Raw genomic sequence first — 19,899 nt, forward strand, 5'->3', positions numbered from 1 at the left:
GGATTTAGGAGTCACTATTTCAGGTGACATAAAGGATAAATATAGTATTAATGGCACTATACTGGAAACTACTGAGGAGGAAAGGGATCTAAGAGTCACTATTTCAGGTGACATAAAGGATAAATATAGTATAATGGCACTATACTGGAAACTACTGAGGAGGAAAGGGATCTAAGAGTCACTATTTTAGGTGACTTAAAGGATAAATATAGTATTACTTGCACTATACTGGAACTACTGAGGAGGAAAGGGATCTAGGAGTCACTATTTCAGGTGACATAAAGGATAAATATAGTATTAATGGCACTATACTGGAAACTACTGAGGAGGAAAGGGATCTAGGAGTCACTATTTCAGGTGACATAAAGGATAAATATAGTAGTAATGGCACTATACTGGGAGCTACTGAGGAGGAAAGGGACCTAGGAGTCACTATTTCAGGTGACATAAAGGATAAATATAGTATTAATGGCACTATACTGGGAACTACTGAGGAGGAAAGGGATCTAGAAGTCACTATCTCAGGTGACAGAAAGGATAAATATAGCATTAATGGCACTATACTGGGAACTACTGAGGAGGAAAGGGGTCTAGAAGTCACTATCTCAGGTGACATAAAGGATAAATATAGTAATAATGGCGCTATACTGGAAACTACTGAGGAGGAAAGGGATCTAGGAGTCACTATTTCAGGTGACATAAAGGATAAATATAGTAATAATGGCACTATACTGGAAACTACTGAGGAGGAAAGGGATCTAGGAGTCACTATTTCAGATGACATAAAGGATAAATATAGTATTAATGGCACTATACTGGAAACTACTGAGGAGGAAAGGGATCTAGGAGTCAGATTCTCAGGTGACATAAAGGATAAATATAGTATTAATGGCACTATACTGAAAACTACTGAGGAGGAAAGGGATCTAGGAGTCACTATTTCAGGTGACATAAAGGATAAATATAGTATAATGGCACTATACTGGAAACTACTGAGGAGGAAAGGGATCTAGAAGTCACTATTTCAGGTGACATAAAGGATAAATATAGTATTAATGGCACTATACTGGAAACTACTGAGGAGGAAAGGGATCTAGGAGTCAGATTCTCAGGTGACATAAAGGATAAATATAGTATTAATGGCACTATACTGGGAACTACTGAGGAGGAAAGGGATCTAGGAGTCACTATCTCAGGTGACATAAAGGATAAATATAGTATTAATGGCACTATACTGGGAACTACTGAGGAGGAAAGGGATCTAGGAGTCACTATCTCAGGTGACATAAAGGATAAATATAGTATTAATGGCACTATACTGGGAACTACTGAGGAGGAAAGGGATCTAGGAGTCACTATCACAGGTGACCTAAAGGATAAATATAGTAATAATGGCACTATACTGGAAACTACTGAGGAGGAAAGGGATCTAGGAGTCACTATTTCAGGTGACATAAAGGATAAATATAGTATAATGGCACTATACTGGGAACTACTGAGGAGGAAAGGGATCTAGGAGTCACTATCACAGGTGACCTAAAGGATAAATATAGTAATAATGGCACTATACTGGAAACTACTGAGGAGGAAAGGGATCTAGGAGTCACTATCACAGGTGATCTAAAGGATAAATATAGTATTAATGGCACTATACTGGAAACTACTGAGGAGGAAAGGGATCTAGGAGTCACTATTTCAGGTGACATAAAGGATAAATATAGTATTAATGGCACTATACTGGGAACTACTGAGGAGGAAAGGGATCTAGGAGTCACTATTTCAGGTGACATAAAGGATAAATATAGTATTAATGGCACTATACTGGGAACTACTGAGGAGGAAAGGGATCTAGGAGTCACTATCTCAGGTGACATAAAGGATAAATATAGTATTAATGGCACTATACTGGAAACTACTGAGGAGGAAAGGGATCTAGGAGTCGCTATTTCAGGTGACAAAGGATACATATAGTATTAATGGCACTATACTGGGAACTACTGAGGAGGAAAGGGATCTAGGAGTCACTATTTCAGGTGACAAAGGATAAATATAGTATTAATGGCACTATACTGGAAACTACTGATGAGGAAAGGGATCTAGGAGTCACTATTTCAGGTGACATAAAGGATAAATATAGTAGTAATGGCACTATACTGGAAACTACTGAGGAGGAAAGGGATCTAGGAGTCACTATTTCAGGTGACATAAAGTATAAATATAGTATTAATGGCACTATACTGGAAACTACTGAGGAGGAAAGGGATCTAGGAGTTACTATTTCAGGTGACATAAAGGATAAATATAGTATAATGGCACTATACTGGAAACTACTGAGGAGGAAAGGGATCTAGAAGTCACTATTTCAGGTGACATAAAGGATAAATATAGTATTAATGGCACTATACTGGAAACTACTGAGGAGGAAAGGGATCTAGGAGTCAGATTCTCAGGTGACATAAAGGATAAATATAGTATTAATGGCACTATACTGGGAACTACTGAGGAGGAAAGGGATCTAGGAGTCACTATCTCAGGTGACATAAAGGATAAATATAGTATTAATGGCACTATACTGGAAACTACTGAGGAGGAAAGGGATCTAGGAGTCACTATTTCAGGTGACATAAAGGATAAATATAGTATAATGGCACTATACTGGGAACTACTGAGGAGGAAAGGGATCTAGGAGTCTATATCACAGGTGACCTAAAGGATAAATATAGTAATAATGGCACTATACTGGAAACTACTGAGGAGGAAAGGGATCTAGGAGTCACTATCACAGGTGACCTAAAGGATAAATATAGTATTAATGGCACTATACTGGAAACTACTGAGGAGGAAAGGGATCTAGGAGTCACTATCACAGGTGACCTAAAGGATAAATATAGTATTAATGGCACTATACTGGAAACTACTGAGGAGGAAAGGGATCTAGGAGTCACTATTTCAGGTGACATAAAGGATAAATATAGTATTAATAGCACTATACTGGGAACTACTGAGGAGGAAAGGGATCTAGGAGTCACTATCACAGGTGACCTAAAGGATAAATATAGTATTAATGGCACTATACTGGAAACTACTGAGGAGGAAAGTGATCTAGGAGTCACTATTTCAGGTGACATAAAGGATAAATATAGTATTAATAGCACTATACTGGGAACTACTGAGGAGGAAAGGGATCTAGGAGTCGCTATTTCAGGTGACATAAAGGATAAATATAGTATTAATGGCACTATACTGGAAACTACTGAGGAGGAAAGGGATCTAGGAGTCACTATTTCAGGTGACAAAGGATAAATATAGTATTAATAGCACTATACTGGGAACTACTGAGGAGGAAAGGGATCTAGGAGTCGCTATTTCAGGTGACATAAAGGATAAATATAGTATTAATAGCACTATACTGGAAACTACTGAGGAGGAAAGGGATCTAGGAGTCACTATCTCAGGTGACATAAAGGATAAATCTCCTATATAATAGCCCAGATCTGTGACTTTGTGACTCATTTGCTAACGCTGGGTGGAGTCACAACACTGGGCGGAGTTAGTCAAATGAGTCACAGATCTGGCCAAATCTATAGGAGACTAGGAGCAGAAGCAGATGGTATGGGCATGGCACAGGCAGGGGTGCATACCTCCCAACTTTCTTCAGGCAGACAGGGGTGCATACCTCCCAGCTTTCTTCAGGCAGACAGGGGTGCACACCTCCCAGCTTTCTTCAGGAGCTTTCTTCAGGCAGAAGGAGGGACACACACACACACGTGGCGAAAAGGGGTGTGGCCAACGAAAAGGGGCGTGGCTTCACGGGAGGGTCCCCGTTTTCTTCAGTGAGGGGGCATGCCCAGCGCTCTGTGAGCTGCTGGCATGCCCCCAGGGGCTGATTATGAGTCCGGGGGGCCCAAGGCACTTGAGACAGGGGAGCCCTATCTCATTGCTGTGCCTGCTGTGGGTGGGGGCGTGGCCCAATCGCGGGACGCGAGGCCACGCCCCATTATGCAAATTCCGGGATATTTTTTTTTTTAAGGAATTTTGGCCCCTCAGCTAGGGGTAAATCCAGAGGAGGTGGTCGCTCCCCCCTAATTACCCGCTCAGGCATTAGAAAGCAGGGAGACTGCTGCCTCCCTGCAACACCACAGACCTGCCAACACGCAGCAGCGTGTGCTGACTGTAACACAATGCTGCTGCTGTTACTGGCAGGACGGGGGAGCTTCTGAGCTGGGACAGAGCTACTCCAGCCGGGGGGCCCCCTAAAACTGTGGGGCCAACGGTACGTACCCCCCCCTTAATCCGGCTCTGCTACTGGAACCCCCCCTTAATCCGTACCCCCTGATGCCCCCTCTACCTCTGTCTCCACTATTCACCGCTGCTCTGCTAAGCAGAACAGCGAGTACAGGAGCTTTCCAACTGCCCCCCCCCACCCCCACCCCCCCCCCACGCGGGACACTGCGACCCGCAGGTGGGACAGCGGGACAGACCCCAAAAAATGGGACTGTCCCGCGAAAATCAGGACAGTTGGGAGGTATGGGGGTGTGTGAGGGGGTATGCCATACAGACAGACGGGCACCGGCTCACTGTGTACTGGACCCCCCACATCAACATACTCAGCAGGGTCTCTCTGGCGCGGAGGAGCGTCACTTTCTGGCACACTCCACGCTTCTTAGCTGCAGTTTTGTGGGGCACCTGCCGCTGTGCAGGTTCCGTACTGCCTTCTGTTATCTCCAGCCCCGGCAACCCCACCGCTAGCTGCAGCGCTGCCACCCGCAGTGAGGTGCGCCCAGCTCCTTCACTCACTTTAGCCGGCGGGCAGCGCTGCAGAAGTCTGAGCTGCTTGCAGGCACTGACCCCCTCCTCCCTCCAGCAGCAGCATCTCCTGGCAGCTAACCAGTCACTCCCAGTCTCCCCTTACCACAGTGCCCGGCAGCCGTGCGAAGTCCGCGCCGCATGCATGCTATGACCCCCTCCTCCCTCCAGCTGCAGCGTCTCCTGGGAGCTAACCAGTCACTCCCAGTCTCCCCTTACCACAGTGTCCAGCAGCCGCGAGGTCCGCGCCGCGTGCATGCTATGACCCCCTCCTCCCTCCAGCCGCAGCGTCTCCTGTGGGCTAACCAGTCACTCCCAGTCTCCCCTTACCACAGTGCCTGGCAGCCGTGCGAGGTCCGCGGTGTGTGACTGAGGAGTGGGGGGGAGGGATGCAGACGGGCAGAGGAAGCAGGACTCCAGCCTGAGAGAGTCAGCCATGCCAAGTCTCCACGAGCAGCAGATCCCAACAGGTTGGAGTGGAACAGCAGCAGCCAGCAGCAGTGACTCCGGTAACACACATTTGTCTGTCACCACTGTTTTGTCCCTAATACCAATCTCTCCCATGCCCTGTGTTCTGTCATGTCCCTGTCACCTCTGGCCTTGCCCTTTCACTCTTATCCTGGCCCTTTCACCCTTATCCTGGCCCTGTCACCCTTATGCTGGCCCTGTTACCCCTATCCTGGCCCTGTCACCCCTGTGCTTGCCCTGTCAAACCTATACTGGCCCTGTCACCCCTATCCTGGTCCTGCCGCCCCTACCCTGGCCCTGTCACCCCTATCCTGTCCCTGTCATTTCTGTCCTGGCCCCGTCGCCCCTGTCCTGGCCCTGTCACCCCTGTTTTGACCCTGTCACCCCTGCCCTCGCCCCGTCACCCCTGTTCTGACCCTGTCACCCCTGTCCTGGCCCTGTTACTACATACCCTCCAACTACCTTTTTGGCAGGTACAGTACCCGCAGCGCCTCCAGACTCCTCCCCAATGCACCACACCTCCGCACCTTCCCCTCCACCAAATGCGGCACTCCACCCCTCCCCCACACGCTGTGCCTCCAGACCCCCTACACCACCCGCGACTCCCACTACTCTGCCCCTTCACCACCCACAGCACCTCCAGACGCCCTCCACCATCCACCCCCCATATATGTCTCCCCCCACACCTGCCCCCCTCCACCCGCAGCATCTGCAGACACCCTTCTCCATCCGCGGTCCCCCCTCACCCACCCCTCCCCCACCCATGGCACCCCCGCACCTGCCCCTCCACCACCTGCTGCACCTCCAAACCTCCTTTTCCATCCGCCGCACCACCCGTACCTGCCCCTCCCCTACATAAGGCGCCTCCGGACCCCCTACCCCACCCCTGGCACCCCCGCCCCTTCCCATCCCACAGCACCTCTGGAACCCTTCACCCATCCGCAACATCCCCGCACCTGCCCCTCTCCCACCCGAGGCACCCCTGCCCCTCCCCCACCTGCAGTGCCTCCGGACCCCTCCCCCATCTGCAGCCCCCACTCCTCTGCCCCTCCCCCAAACGCAGCACCTTCCGACCTTTCCCTATCTGGGCCCTCTCCCACTTCCGCCACCCCTCCACCCGCAGCATCTACAGACACCCTCCCCCATCCGCAGTCCCCCCCGCACCCGCTACATTCTGTACATCGTGCCCTGCAGGTGCTGTTCACGCCGTCGCAAGGGGCTGCTCCTCCTTCACCATCGCACGCCCTTTCATTCTGCAATATTTAACCACTAACAAAGGAATGCAGGTAATACTCCATATAATACAAATATTGAACCCCAGAAAGGCATGCAAGGGTTAAGGGGGCGTAGCCCCCTGCGACGGTGTGAAGAGCGCCCGTAGGGAGCGATGAAGCACCTAGTATAGTATTAATGGCACTATACTGGGAACTACTGAGGAGGAAAGGGATCTAGGAGTCACTATCTTAGGTGACATAAAGGATAAATATAGTATTAATGGCACTATAATGGGAACTACTGAGGAGGAAAGGGATCTAGGAGTCACTATCTCAGGTGACATAAAGGATAAATATAGTATTAATGGCACTATACTGGAAACTACTGAGGAGGAAAGGGATCTAGGAGTCACTATCTCAGATGACATAAAGGATAAATATAGTATTAATGGCACTATACTGGAAACTACTGAGGAGGAAAGGGATCTAGGAGTCACTATTTCAGGTGACATAAAGGATAAATATAGTATTAATGGCACTATACTGGAAACTACTGAGGAGGAAAGGGATCTAGGAGTCACTATCTCAGATGACATAAAGGATAAATATAGTATTAATGGCACTATACTGGAAACTACTGAGGAGGAAAGGGATCTAGGAGTCACTATTTCAGGTGACATAAAGGATAAATATAGTATTAATGGCACTATACTGGAGACTACTGAGGAGGAAAGGGATCTAGGAGTCACTATTTCAGGTGACATAAAGGATAAATATAGTATTAATGGCACTATACTGGAAACTACTGAGGAGGAAAGGGATCTAGGAGTCACTATTTCAGGTGACATAAAGGATAAATATAGTATTAATAGCACTATACTGGGAACTACTGAGGAGGAAAGGGATCTAGGAGTCACTATCACAGGTGACCTAAAGGATAAATATAGTATTAATGGCACTATACTGGAAACTACTGAGGAGGAAAGTGATCTAGGAGTCACTATTTCAGGTGACATAAAGGATAAATATAGTATTAATAGCACTATACTGGGAACTACTGAGGAGGAAAGGGATCTAGGAGTCGCTATTTCAGGTGACATAAAGGATAAATATAGTATTAATGGCACTATACTGGAAACTACTGAGGAGGAAAGGGATCTAGGAGTCACTATTTCAGGTGACATAAAGGATAAATATAGTATTAATGGCACTATACTGGAAACTACTGAGGAGGAAAGGGATCTAGGAGTCACTATCTCAGATGACATAAAGGATAAATATAGTATTAATGGCACTATACTGGAAACTACTGAGGAGGAAAGGGATCTAGGAGTCACTATTTCAGGTGACATAAAGGATAAATATAGTATTAATGGCACTATACTGGAGACTACTGAGGAGGAAAGGGATCTAGGAGTCACTATTTCAGGTGACATAAAGGATAAATATAGTATTAATGGCACTATACTGGAAACTACTGGGGAGGAAAGGGATCTAGGAGTCACTATTCCAGGTGACGTAAAGGCAGGTAAGCAATGTAACACGGCAATGAGGAAGGCTAGTCAGAGGCTTGGCTGCATTGGGAGAGGAATCAGCAGCAGAAAGAAGTGATAATGCCACTGTATAGGTCATTGGTACGGCCTCATCTAGAATACTGTGTCCAGTTCTGGAGGCCATATCTTCAGAAGGATATTAATACATTAGAAACTGTACAAAGAAGGCAACTAAAATGGTGCATGGCCTACATCACAAAACATACCCAGAAAGACTAAAAGATCTCAATATGTATAGTGTGGAGGAGAGAAGGGAAAGGGGGGACATGATAGAGACTGTCACATAAATCATGGATATTACCAAGGTCCGGGAGGGAAACATTCTCCAAATGAAGAGAAGCAATAGGACACGAGGACATGCACTGAGACTGGAGGGGGGTAAATTCAGGGGAAATTTGAGAAAAAAAATAATTCACAGAAAGGGTAGTGGACAAGTGGAATAGCCTCCCATCACAGGTGGCAGAGGCTAAAGGTCCATACACATTAGACGATGTCGCTCTGTGTTTCCCCCTCCCGGGCCGGCCGGTCGGCGGCCGACTGTACACACTGAGCGATATGACCGCTCATATCGCTCAGTGACGTCACGCCCCCGCCAGCCCTGCATGAAGGTCGTGGACGACAGTCCACATCCTTCATGCATGCCCTACCGACAGCGGCGATCGTTGCCGACCCGCGGGGCCGCGCATCGGTCGTCGCTGGCAGCATACACACTTGACGATAAAATGAGCGACGTCGCTCAAGGAGGGGGAAAATGAGTGACGTCGCTCATTTTATCGTTAAGTGTGTATGGACCTTAAGACAGCACAGCAATGTAACATGCCTGGGATAGACATAAGGATATCATTACACAGAAATAAGGATCAAATAAGGTTTGAGGTAAAAAAAAGGGGCAGACTAGATGGGCCACGTGGTTCTATGTTTCTATGTTACAATATAATGGTTTGGGGGCGTGGACTTGTGATGGGATCCGATGACATCACACAACTAAACTGGGGTGCCGCCTGGTCCAAAATATTCTGAAAGTAGTCAGATACAGTAAATGGGACACAGACATATAGGGGGGAGATTCAAATGTTTGAAAAGTCGGTTGGGTGTCTGTCTATTAGATAGGGGGAAAAAAGACACCCAACTGACTTTTCAAACAATTGAATATCCCCCATAGTGTATACATCCTGATGCATTTACTCATAGTCTGCACCAAGAAATAACAGGAAATCTCTAATATAATGCTGGAAGGTTGTGTGTCCGGGTTGGTATCGGGTGACCGGCGACTGGAAGACCGCCGGTCACCATACCGATGCCGGAATCTCGGCGGTCAGATGGACAGCGGGGGTTTGAGCGCACCACAGGTTTTATTCCCGTTGGGCTAGTCAGTGTTCTGGATGCCGGCGCTGGCATTGTGACCAGCGATCTCCTGACCACCGGTCACATAACCGCATCCCGTGTATCTAATAGCTACACAGCTGAGAGCTGCAGGGAGGCCAGGCCCCATCCCTCTGCTCACAGTAGGGATGGCCATCGATGGGTTAACAATTGATGGTCTCTATCGATGGTTCCATCGGTGCTTAACATCGATGGTATGAAACCATCCACGATTTGCACCCATCGATGGTTAACCTATGGGCAATTGAAGGTGGTTGGCCAATCAGGAAAGGGGCAGAGCTAAGTCCCCTGCTCTGGTGCGAGTAGGACAAAAAAAACCATTGCTGCCTTTCAGCCATCGATAGTAGAGAACCATTGGATCTCTGCCATCGGTAACTAACCGTTGATGGTCATCCCTACCTCCTGGCTCTCACTGACTGGCAGACTGGCAGACACAGCGGCCCTGACTTTTCACGTAGTTCTGCGATTATTTGCAACTGCGCATGTGCAAAAATGTCTGAAAACCCCTATGCCGCATGCATTACACAAAGGCGCACTTGTGATCAGCTCAGGCGCTAGAAAGGCCGCCTCGGTGCACAGGCGCCAAAAGTGGGCATCTCAGACCTTGTACAATGGCCTGTAAGCGGCGCCAAGGGAAATCCTCTACCCCTATTTCTATGGCGGCCACAGGAGACCAGAGTCTTGTTCTGTGCTCCCACACAATACTATACACCTGTCTGTGATCCCATCCTTTATGATAGGCCAGAACTTGCAATATCCTGGGAGCTTACACACAGAGCTCATACTGTACATTGTTCCCCAATGACGGTCGCTCTGACAACGGTCTCTTACGAGAGCTCACAAGCCATAACGCCATCAGTCATTCAGTTTACCATTATATTACTCCTATGATAGTGCTTTATGATGACGAGAACTCCGGACAATAAAAACATCAGCCGGCTCAGTGATAAAGTGCATCTGAAGCAAGTTTTCCAAGGGATACTCTGTAATCACTGACTGCTACTCCCACTGGTGCCGCTTGGATGAGCCGATCCCTCGCCAACTCTGAGCAGACGGGATTTATAGTCATTTACACAGTTTTACGTTTGTTGGGGCAGATGTAACATGTGCAGAGAGAGTTAGATTTGGGTGGGTTATATTGTTTCTGTGCAGGGTAAATACTAGCTGCTTTATTTTTACACTGCAATTTAGATTTCAGTTTGAACACACCCCACCCAAATCTAACTCTCTCTGCACATGTTACATCTGCCCCACCTGCACTGCACATGGTTTTGCCCAATTGCTCACTTTTTTTGTTTTTCAAACAACAGACATATATAGAGGTAAATGCTCAATTACACTTTTTTTGTTTTTCAAACAGTACACATATATAGTGGTAGATGCTCAATTATACTTTTTTGTTTTTCAAACAACAGACATATATAGTGGTAGATGCTCAATTAGCTTAGCGATATCACTCAGGTGCTTGCAAGGGAGGGGTATTGCTAAGCAAGAAAAAAAAGCATTTTGTTTCTCCCAGAAACCTGAATTATACCAGTAACCAGATTTAAATCCTACACAATATTAGAATTTAGAGATCTTGGTTACATATATGTGCGCAAATGTATGAATAAGTCCCCAAGCCACGTCAAGGCCTCTCTGTATATTGGGGGTCCCTAGCGCTATATCTAGGTGCAGGGTGTTTTTCAAACAAACCTGAATAAAATCCCATTGTCCATTCAACCATAGATCAATAGTAGGATTGGAAGAAACGTTTGCATAGTGTGTACGCGTGTATATCGGAGGTTTTCCACGTTAAGGACACATCGCGAGTTCATCGCATCTGAAGTAAAGATTGTACAGGGTGTACCCAGCTTAAATCCGCGTCTGTAATCTACTTCAGCTTCCACTTTAGGAGATTTAGGCTTCTCTGAGAGCTTATTGACAAAAGCAATTGAGGCCGGGGTGGGGGATTCTGAACTTTGGACCCTGTACGGAGAATTTTGTTTTTGTTATGCATTGATGCATATTGTATGGGCTTGTGGCTTCTCATACAACAGTATGTACACAACATAAAGTAATAAAATAGAATAGTGCCACGCCTGGAAGCAGCCAGTAACACGAGTTTGCGTAGCTATACATTTAGCACATTCTTTTATATGAAAAAATATAAATGAAAAAATATCTCCCGTTCCTAAATATTGCGCAGTTAGCTGACGTGTGTTTTGTATAGCGTTGCAACAAGCAATGTCATTTAACGTAGAAATCTTTAGCAGAAAGTATAAAGCGACATTTCTCCAGTCGCGATTCCTTCTCTAGAACAGAAGACCCTGGAAACTAATTCAACAATGCGCTATAAACTCCCTGCGTACATGTCCATTAGACAATGCTTCTTTCAGGTACCGGTTTTTGGGTTCATTTATATTCAGTATGGACATGAGCGGCGATTCTCAAACCTCTTATAAGGATGCGCCAACACTGGTGCCGATTTATAGACTGTCGCACAGCAATACAGTGCAAAAACCAAACATCCAAAAATGACTATTTCCTGCTATTATAAACCTGCGCAGGCAGCGACCGTACGTCATAAGTGATTAATTATTGCTAGTTCCTAATTTTGCGTTTGTTGCTTGCTCTTACTTTCCGTCTCCAAAACGTTGTACTCCAGTCCCATAAAGATGAGGTGTATTGATAGGTTGCATTCATATGATTAATGGCGCAATTCACCAAATAGTAGCCGTCGCTTGGTACATTAGTGTTACATGTCAGCGACATAACACACCAATAAGAAATGTATATATCATATCACAGATAGCCATTGCAATTTAGATTATCATACGTGTACAAGCCTGGATTGTGAAAAGTCAGTGGTAGATCTTTTCCCTTCCTCCTCTGTATAGATATATGTACATACAGGCCTATAACATGAGCCAATTTCTATACATTATATATATATAGCATAACTATCTCCTCTAGCCCACAAGTGCGATGTCTTGGAGTAATCCTTGACTCCTCCCTCTCCTTCAAACCACACATTCAGTATCTCTCAATAACCTGCCATTTCCACCTCAAAAACATCTCCAGGATCAGACCCTTTCTCACCCAGGATGCTACTAAGACTCTTATCCACTCACTGGTCATCTCCAGATTACTGTAATCTCCTCCTGACTGGCCTCCCTGACAAATACCTCTCTCCACTCCAATCTATCCTCAATGCTGCTGCCCGGCTCATCTTCCTCACCAAACGCACTACGTCCACCTCCCCTCTCTTGCAGGACCTTCACTGGCTACCCTTCCCATTCAGAATCCAATTCAAGCTTCTCACACTCACCTACAAAGCCCTCACCCACTCTTCTCCTTCTTACATCTCTGACCTTATCTCGCTTTACATTCCCACCCGTCCTCTTCGCTCTGCTAACGCACGCCGACTCTCCTGCCTACGGATTACTTCCTCCCACTCCTACCTACAAGATTTTGCACGTGCTGCTCTCTATCTTTGGAATGCTCTTCTACCTCTCCCCAGGGCCGGCGCCACCACTAGGCAGCTTTAGGCAGCTGCCTATGGGCGGCGGCCACTAGAGGGCGGTCACGCTGCCGATGGATGCTTCCCTTCTTTTCCTTTTCCCTTGCAATATGTGGAGCGTTACCGCGGAGAGGAGAAGATAGTTGTTAGAAGCAATGTAACTATAGCCGGCAGGACGCTGCTTACTCTATGTGCATAGAGTATTAGAGCCTCTGCCCATGGGTTACATTCACAATGACAGCGCTGGCGGCTGATAACAGTTGGGCGGCCGCGGCATCTGTGCAGCGCTCGTAACCCATCGGCATCGGCTCTATGCTCACCGCCGCGGCCACTGTATTCTCTCATCGCTGCGCTCCCCCTGGCCGTTTGGTGCAAGCAGAAGAAGAAGGGGATGAGAAAGCAGACAAGGGAGCAGCGGGCAGCGGAGCGGGGAGTGTCAGTGCGCAGAGAAAAGTGGCGGAGGTTAGTACATCCCGCCCAGAGTAAGCAGCGTCCTGCCGGCTATTGTTACAGTGCTTCTACCTCCTCTCCACGAAAACGATCCACGTATTGCCGCCCCGCACCACAGGCTCCCGTGATCTCACCCCACGTTACACCCCCTCTTCACGATTACATCCCCCCCCCCCCCCGCAATTGCATCATGAATATTACAGCCCCCTCCTCCCTTCCCCCGCTCTACCCTTCATGATCGCGACACAGGCTGCGATCACTCACTGTGTATAACCTGCACCACCAGACACGGCAGGATTAAGGGACCGGTAGCTCTTTGGGTAAGTGAGAGCTTCATTTAAGGGAGAGGGGGGAAATACTTAAGGGGTGGGATTATTAAATCTATACAGTAAAGGGCATGACTGAAGGTGCATCCTTAAATATATAAGGGCTGGAGGTGCTGGGATGCTGGAAGGGGGAAAGATATTACACTTATTTACAGGACAGGTCCCGTCGCAGACAGTCTGAGTGCTGGAGGTATAGAGTATATATATATCTATATATATATACACACACACACACATGGAAGATATTCAGCACTCAATGCACTCAAATTAGATGCAGCAAGCCTGGTGCCATCCAAAGCGTCCACATGCGGTATATACAAACAGATAGGCGGCACTCACGGACTTTTCAAAGCCAAAGAACAGACGTGACTCTGCCCTTAGCGCTTAACGTTTCGATTTATTTCAACCGTCATCAGAAGCAACCGAAACGTTAAGCACCAAGGGCAGAGTCACGTCTGTTCTTTGGCTTTGAAAAGTCCGTGAGTGCCGCCTATCTGTTTATATATATATACACACACACACACACACACACACACACTAGTTACCAGCCCGTCAAAATGACGGAACATCATAGCAGTAATATCAGTGGCTGTGCACGCCCGGACGTAGCAACAGTTGAACTGCTCAGTCAGGCGCCATATAGTATCTGCCAGCGCACAAAACACTTGAATCCCCCACCAAACAGGTGAGGAGCGGCATTAGCCTTTTATTATACTGTCTTTTATTTATATATATATATATATATATATATATATATATACACATATATATATATATATACACACATACAGTCTCAAGAAAGTCCGGCACTTAAAGAATATTGCAACTGCCTTTGTGCCTTTGTCAAGTAATCAATACATAGCTGGTTTCCGAACGATGTCTCATTCAGAGCAGACACGGCACTGCAGGTCTTTCATATAAGCAGATTTAATAGCCAAAACAGCAAAGCATGTATACATACATATCCAGGGTTGCAAGTTCAGGAGTGTATTTCATGTGTGGCATAAAGCAGTAGTAACATCAGCACAAGCATAATCACAATGCAGCATTTCGGGCCACAGTGGGACCCTTCATCAGGCTTTGCAAGTGCTCAAATAAGACAAACATGAACATAACACACAACATGAATCTCACCTAAATAGACCCCACAAAAAAACATATATATAAAACATCCATGTTTAATATATGTTTTTTTCATGGGGTCTATTATCTCATGGGATTTTATGTTTTATCACAGTGTCCCCCTGTCCGGTCGCCAGCCTTGTGGCGTCGTAGGTGCGTCATGTGCGGCTGGGTTGCTATGGTTACCGACGCTTTTTGATGATGTCACTGTACTGCGCCTTCGGGAGACCGGAAGCTCCATGCCGGACCATGGACCTGAATGCCGGCATGGGGATGCTATTTAGGTGAGATTCATGTTGTGTGTTATGTTCATGTTTTGCCTTATTTGAGCACTTGCAAAGCCTGATGAAGGGTCCAGCTGTGGCCCAAAATGCTGCATTGTGATTATGCTTGTGCTGATGTTACTGCTGCTTTATGCCACACATGAAATACACTCCTGAACTTGCAACCCTGGATATGTATGTATACATGCTTTGCTGTTGTGGCTATTAAATCTGCTTATATGAAAGACCTGCAGTGCCGTGTCTGCTCTGAATGAGACATCGTTCGGAAATATATATATATACACACAAGGTATACAAGGTATACACACCTCCCCTGCATCTCACCCCTTGGGGGGGGGGGGGGGGGTGCAGCAGGCTGAAGTTTTGCCTAGGGCGTCGAGAAACCTTACACCGGCCCTTTCTCTCCCCATCCGACTCTCCACCTCTCTACAAAACTTCAAACGGGCTCTCAAGACCCACTTCTTTACCAAACCCCAGTAAACTCTCCTCCTAACCCTCTTGTCTATGTTCACTGTCTACCCCGTCTGTGTCACTCTGGTCTGTTAGCCCCTCCCCTTTTAGATTGTAAGCTGGCAAGAGCAGGGCCCTCTTTCCTCATGTGCCTTTCCTTTTCTTACTTACACTTTCTTATACTCCATACTCCCCATTGATGGCACCTAACCCCGGGTTTTCTATACCTGTCCTATATTGTCTTGTACTGTAAGTGCGGTTTTTCTTGTTTGCTCATTTTATTATGTACTGTGTAATGGGCGCTGCGGATCCCTTGTGGCGCCATATAAATAAAGGATAATAATAATAATAATATAATGCCTCTAGAACCAGGTTTGGACAGGACTTAAAATTAACATACATGTAAACTCCAAATTCATCCAAATTAAGCCAAGAGGTGCACCTGGGCCCCAACAACACAAGCGATCTCAGTCCACATATGGGGTCATTCCGAGTTGATCGCACGTAGCAACTTTTTGCTGCTCGTGCGATCAACTAGACGCCGCCTATGGGGGGGTGTATTTTAGCATAGCAAGGCTGCGATCGCTGGTGCAGCACTGCTATGCAAAAAAAGTTTTGCGCAGAACAAGACCAGCCCTGCAGCTACTTACCCTGTGCGAGGGATCCAGCGATGAAGATCCCGGAATTGACGTCAGACATTCGCCCTCCAAACGCCTGGTCACGCCTGCGTCGCTGCTCCACTCCCAGAAAACGGTCAGTTGACGCCCCGGAAGGGCTTCCGCCTGTCACTCATCTTGCTTTCTACGGTATTCTTGTCGTTGCCCAGCGACGGCCCGTTGCTGGGCAACGACACGCGTGCACATTGCGGCCGGCACACATGCGCAGAACCGACCCATTTGCACCGCTGCGACAAACAGCAGTGTGCGAACAGGTCAGAATGACCCCCATAGTCTGTAAACCTAACTGGGGTCCATTTACTAAAGCCTTGGTTGAAGATAAAGTCGCTTGAGATAAAGGTGGTCACTCCGAGTTGATCGCAGCCAGCAACTTTTTGCTGCTGCTGCGATCAACTAGTCCACGCGCCTATGGGGGAGTGTATTGTAGCTTAGCAAGCAGAACATGACTAGCCCTATACCTACTTACCCTGTGCGACGATCTCTGCGATGCTGGAGCCGGCTGTGACGTCAGACATCCGCCCTCCGTTCTCCTGGACACGCCTGCGTTTTCCTTACCACTCCCCGAAAACGGCAGCCAACGGTCCGGATCTGCTCAGGAACGCCTTTTTCCTGTCAATCTTCTTGCGATCGGCTCTGCGACCACTTTCTTCGTAGGACGCGACGTAACCCCAACGCCGCGCACGTGCATTTCGGCTGCCGCACATTCCGGACCGGTTTCGCACCGCATCGATAAACCGCTGCGTGCGAATGGGTCGGAATGACCTCCAAAGAACCAACCAATCAGTTCCTGTCATTTTTCAAACCCAGCCTGTAACATGACAGTTAGGAGCTGATTGTCTGGAACTTTTATCTTCGTCCACTTTATCTACATCCAAGGCTTAGTAAACAGAGCCCATTGTGACACTCAGCAGCTGACGACACTAATGAGTATATTTACTAAAGGGCGATTTACGTTGATAACTATCATTCTAAATCAATATAGTGTTTCAGCGGCCAAGGCACACATTTATTAAACATTTAAAAATCGATATCAAAAAACACTCTTAGTAAATGTGTGTTAGAGCCCCTGAAACATAACATCGATTTAGATTATCATTGATCTAAATCCACCTTTAGTAAATATGAGAGGTCCACTGTGTGACTGGCTGTGCAGTGGAACCTTCAGAACAGGGAATTCCCCCTGCGGACAGATGTAATGTCTTCAGACCACTGGTATATAAAAAGGCAATGAAGAAAGGAGTCTGCCCTATCACACACAGCTGCTTTTCTCTCAACTAAGCGCGGACTAAGGGGGTCATTCCGACCTGATTGCACGCTAGGTTTTTTTCGCTGCAATCAGGTCAGAACTGCATATGCACCGCAATGCGCAGGCGCGTCGTAAGGGTACAAAGCGGATCCTTGCTGAGCGATGGATTTTATGAAGAATCCATTCGCACAGCCGATCGCAAGGAGATTGATAGGAAGAGGGCATTTGTGGGTGTCAACTGACCATTTTCTGGGAGTGGTTGGAAAAACGCAGGCGTGTCGAAGCGTTTGCAGGGCGGGTGTCTGACGTCAATTCCGGGCCTGGACAGGATGAAGTGATCGCAGCGGCTGAGTAAGTTCTGAGCTACTCAGAAACTGCACAAAACTTTTTTGTACCGCTCGGCTGCACATGCGATCGCACACTTGCAAAGCAAAAATACACTCCACTATAGGCGGCGACTGTCTGTTTGCAGCGCTGCAAAAAATAGCTAGCGAGCGATCAACTCGGACTGACCCCCTAAGAACACTCATGAATATGGCAGCAGCCAGTGAACAACACCAGAGCATATTTCAGAGAACATAAACCTGTGAGAACATGTAAGGAGAAAAATATACTATGCAAAATGGTTCTCTCTTTCATCCATGAAGAACACTGTAGACATCGGGGGTGTAGATTGTGCTGGAGTTTGGGTTAAAGGTCAAGTAGAGTTGCCGCTGATGGTGCGCCGGGGATCAGTGCAGAAGCCCCAGCAGAGACTGAGATCTGGCGTGTCGGCACTGGGAATCACAGCTAAGATTGGTGGAGGCTGTGTGGGTGGACACTGATAAAGGGAGACGTCCCTATTGAGAACTATTGGGAGCTATTGAGATGGGATGCGGTCAGATCCCAGCGTTCGGAATACAGACGCAGAAAATCCTGACACTGATCGGAAGACCGACGCCGAAAATCCTGACACTGATCGGAATACCGACATGGATTACAATGCCTCAACGGTATCCCAAATGGCAGGATCCCACACAAGGAACTACTGCCACTCAGGATAGGTAAGCAGCAAGGGGAAGGGGGGGGGGGGTTAGGTTTAGGCTGCGTGGGGACGGTTAGGATTAAGCTGTGGGGGTGGCAGGGTTTGGCTGCGGATAGGGTGGGTTAGGTTTAGCCCCCCCAACTCCCCCCGGGGAGGCTGCGGGGGAGGGTGGGTTAGGGTTAGGCACTACCAGGGAGAGTTAGGCTGTGGGAGGAGGGGGGGGGGGGGGGTTAGGCTGTGGGGAGGGAGGGTTAGGTTCAGGCTGTGGGGAGGGAGGGCTAGGTTCAGGCTGTGGGGAGGGAGGGTTAGGTTCTACCGGGGAGGGTTAGGCTGTGGGAGGGGAAGGTTGAGGTTTAAGCTGTGGGGAGGGAGGGTTAGGCACTACCTGGGAGTGTTAGGCTGTGGGAGGGGGAGGGTTAGGTTTAGTCTGTGGGGAGGGAGGGTTAGGCTGTGGGAGGTTAGGTTTAGGCTGTGGGGAGGGAGGGTTAGGCACTACCGGGGAGGGTTAGGCTGCGTGAAAGGGAGGGTTAGGTTTAGGCTGTGGGAGGGAGGGTTAGGCCTGTGGGGAGGGAGGGTAAGGCACTACCGGGAAGGGTTAGGCTGTGGGGAGGGAGGGTTAGGTTTAGGCTGCGGGGAGGGAGGGTTAGGCACTACCTGGGAGTGTTAGGCTGTGGGAGGGGGAGGGTTAGGTTTAGGCTGTGGGGAGGGAGGGTTAGGCACTACCGGGAAGGGTTAGGCTGTGGGAGGGAGGGTTAGGCTGTGGGAGGGGTTAGGTTTAGGCTGTGGGGAGGGAGGTTAGGCACTACCGGGGAGGGTTAGGCTGCGTGAAAGGGTCGGTTAGGTTTAGGCTGTGGGGAGGGAGGGTTAGGCTGTGGGAGGTTTAGGCTGTGGGGAGGGAGGGTAAGGCACTACCGGGAAGGGTTAGGCTGTGGGGAGGGAGGGTTAGGCACTACCTGGGAGTGTTAGGCTGTGGGAGGGGGAGGGGGAGGGTTAGGTTTAGGCTGTGGGGAGGGAGGGTTAGGCACTACCGGAAGGGTTAGGCTGTGGGGGAGGGAGGGTTAGGCTGTGGGAGGGTTAGGTTTAGGCTGTGGGGAGGGAGGGTTAGGCACTACCGGGGAGGGTTAGGCTGCGTGAAAGGGAGGGTTAGGTTTAAGCTGTGGGGAGGGAGGGTTAGGCTGTGGGAGGTTTAGGCTGTGGGGAGGGAGGGTAAGGCACTACGGGAAGGGTTAGGCTGTGGTGAGGGAGGTTTAGGCTCCGGGAGGGAGGGTTAGGCACTACCTGGGAGTGTTAGGCTGTGGAAGGGGGAGGGGTTAGGTTTAGGCTGTGGGGAGGGAGGGTTAGGCACTACCGGAAGGGTTAGGCTGTGGGGAGGGAGGGTTAGGCTGTGGGAGGGA

The 19,899-nt window shown here is 48.2% G+C and overlaps 1 protein-coding gene across 1 annotated transcript in view; it reads right to left on the reverse strand.

The window, feature by feature from the left end:
• The window catches only part of SLC6A13 (solute carrier family 6 member 13), a 129,323-nt gene that overhangs the window by 108,562 nt on the left and 862 nt on the right, over positions 1-19,899 (reverse strand). The gene's annotated exons all lie outside the window — the stretch shown is intronic.

The sequence above is a fragment of the Pseudophryne corroboree genome, chromosome 6 (genome assembly GCF_028390025.1).
Source record: "Pseudophryne corroboree isolate aPseCor3 chromosome 6, aPseCor3.hap2, whole genome shotgun sequence".
Taxonomy (NCBI): Eukaryota; Metazoa; Chordata; class Amphibia; order Anura; family Myobatrachidae; genus Pseudophryne; species Pseudophryne corroboree.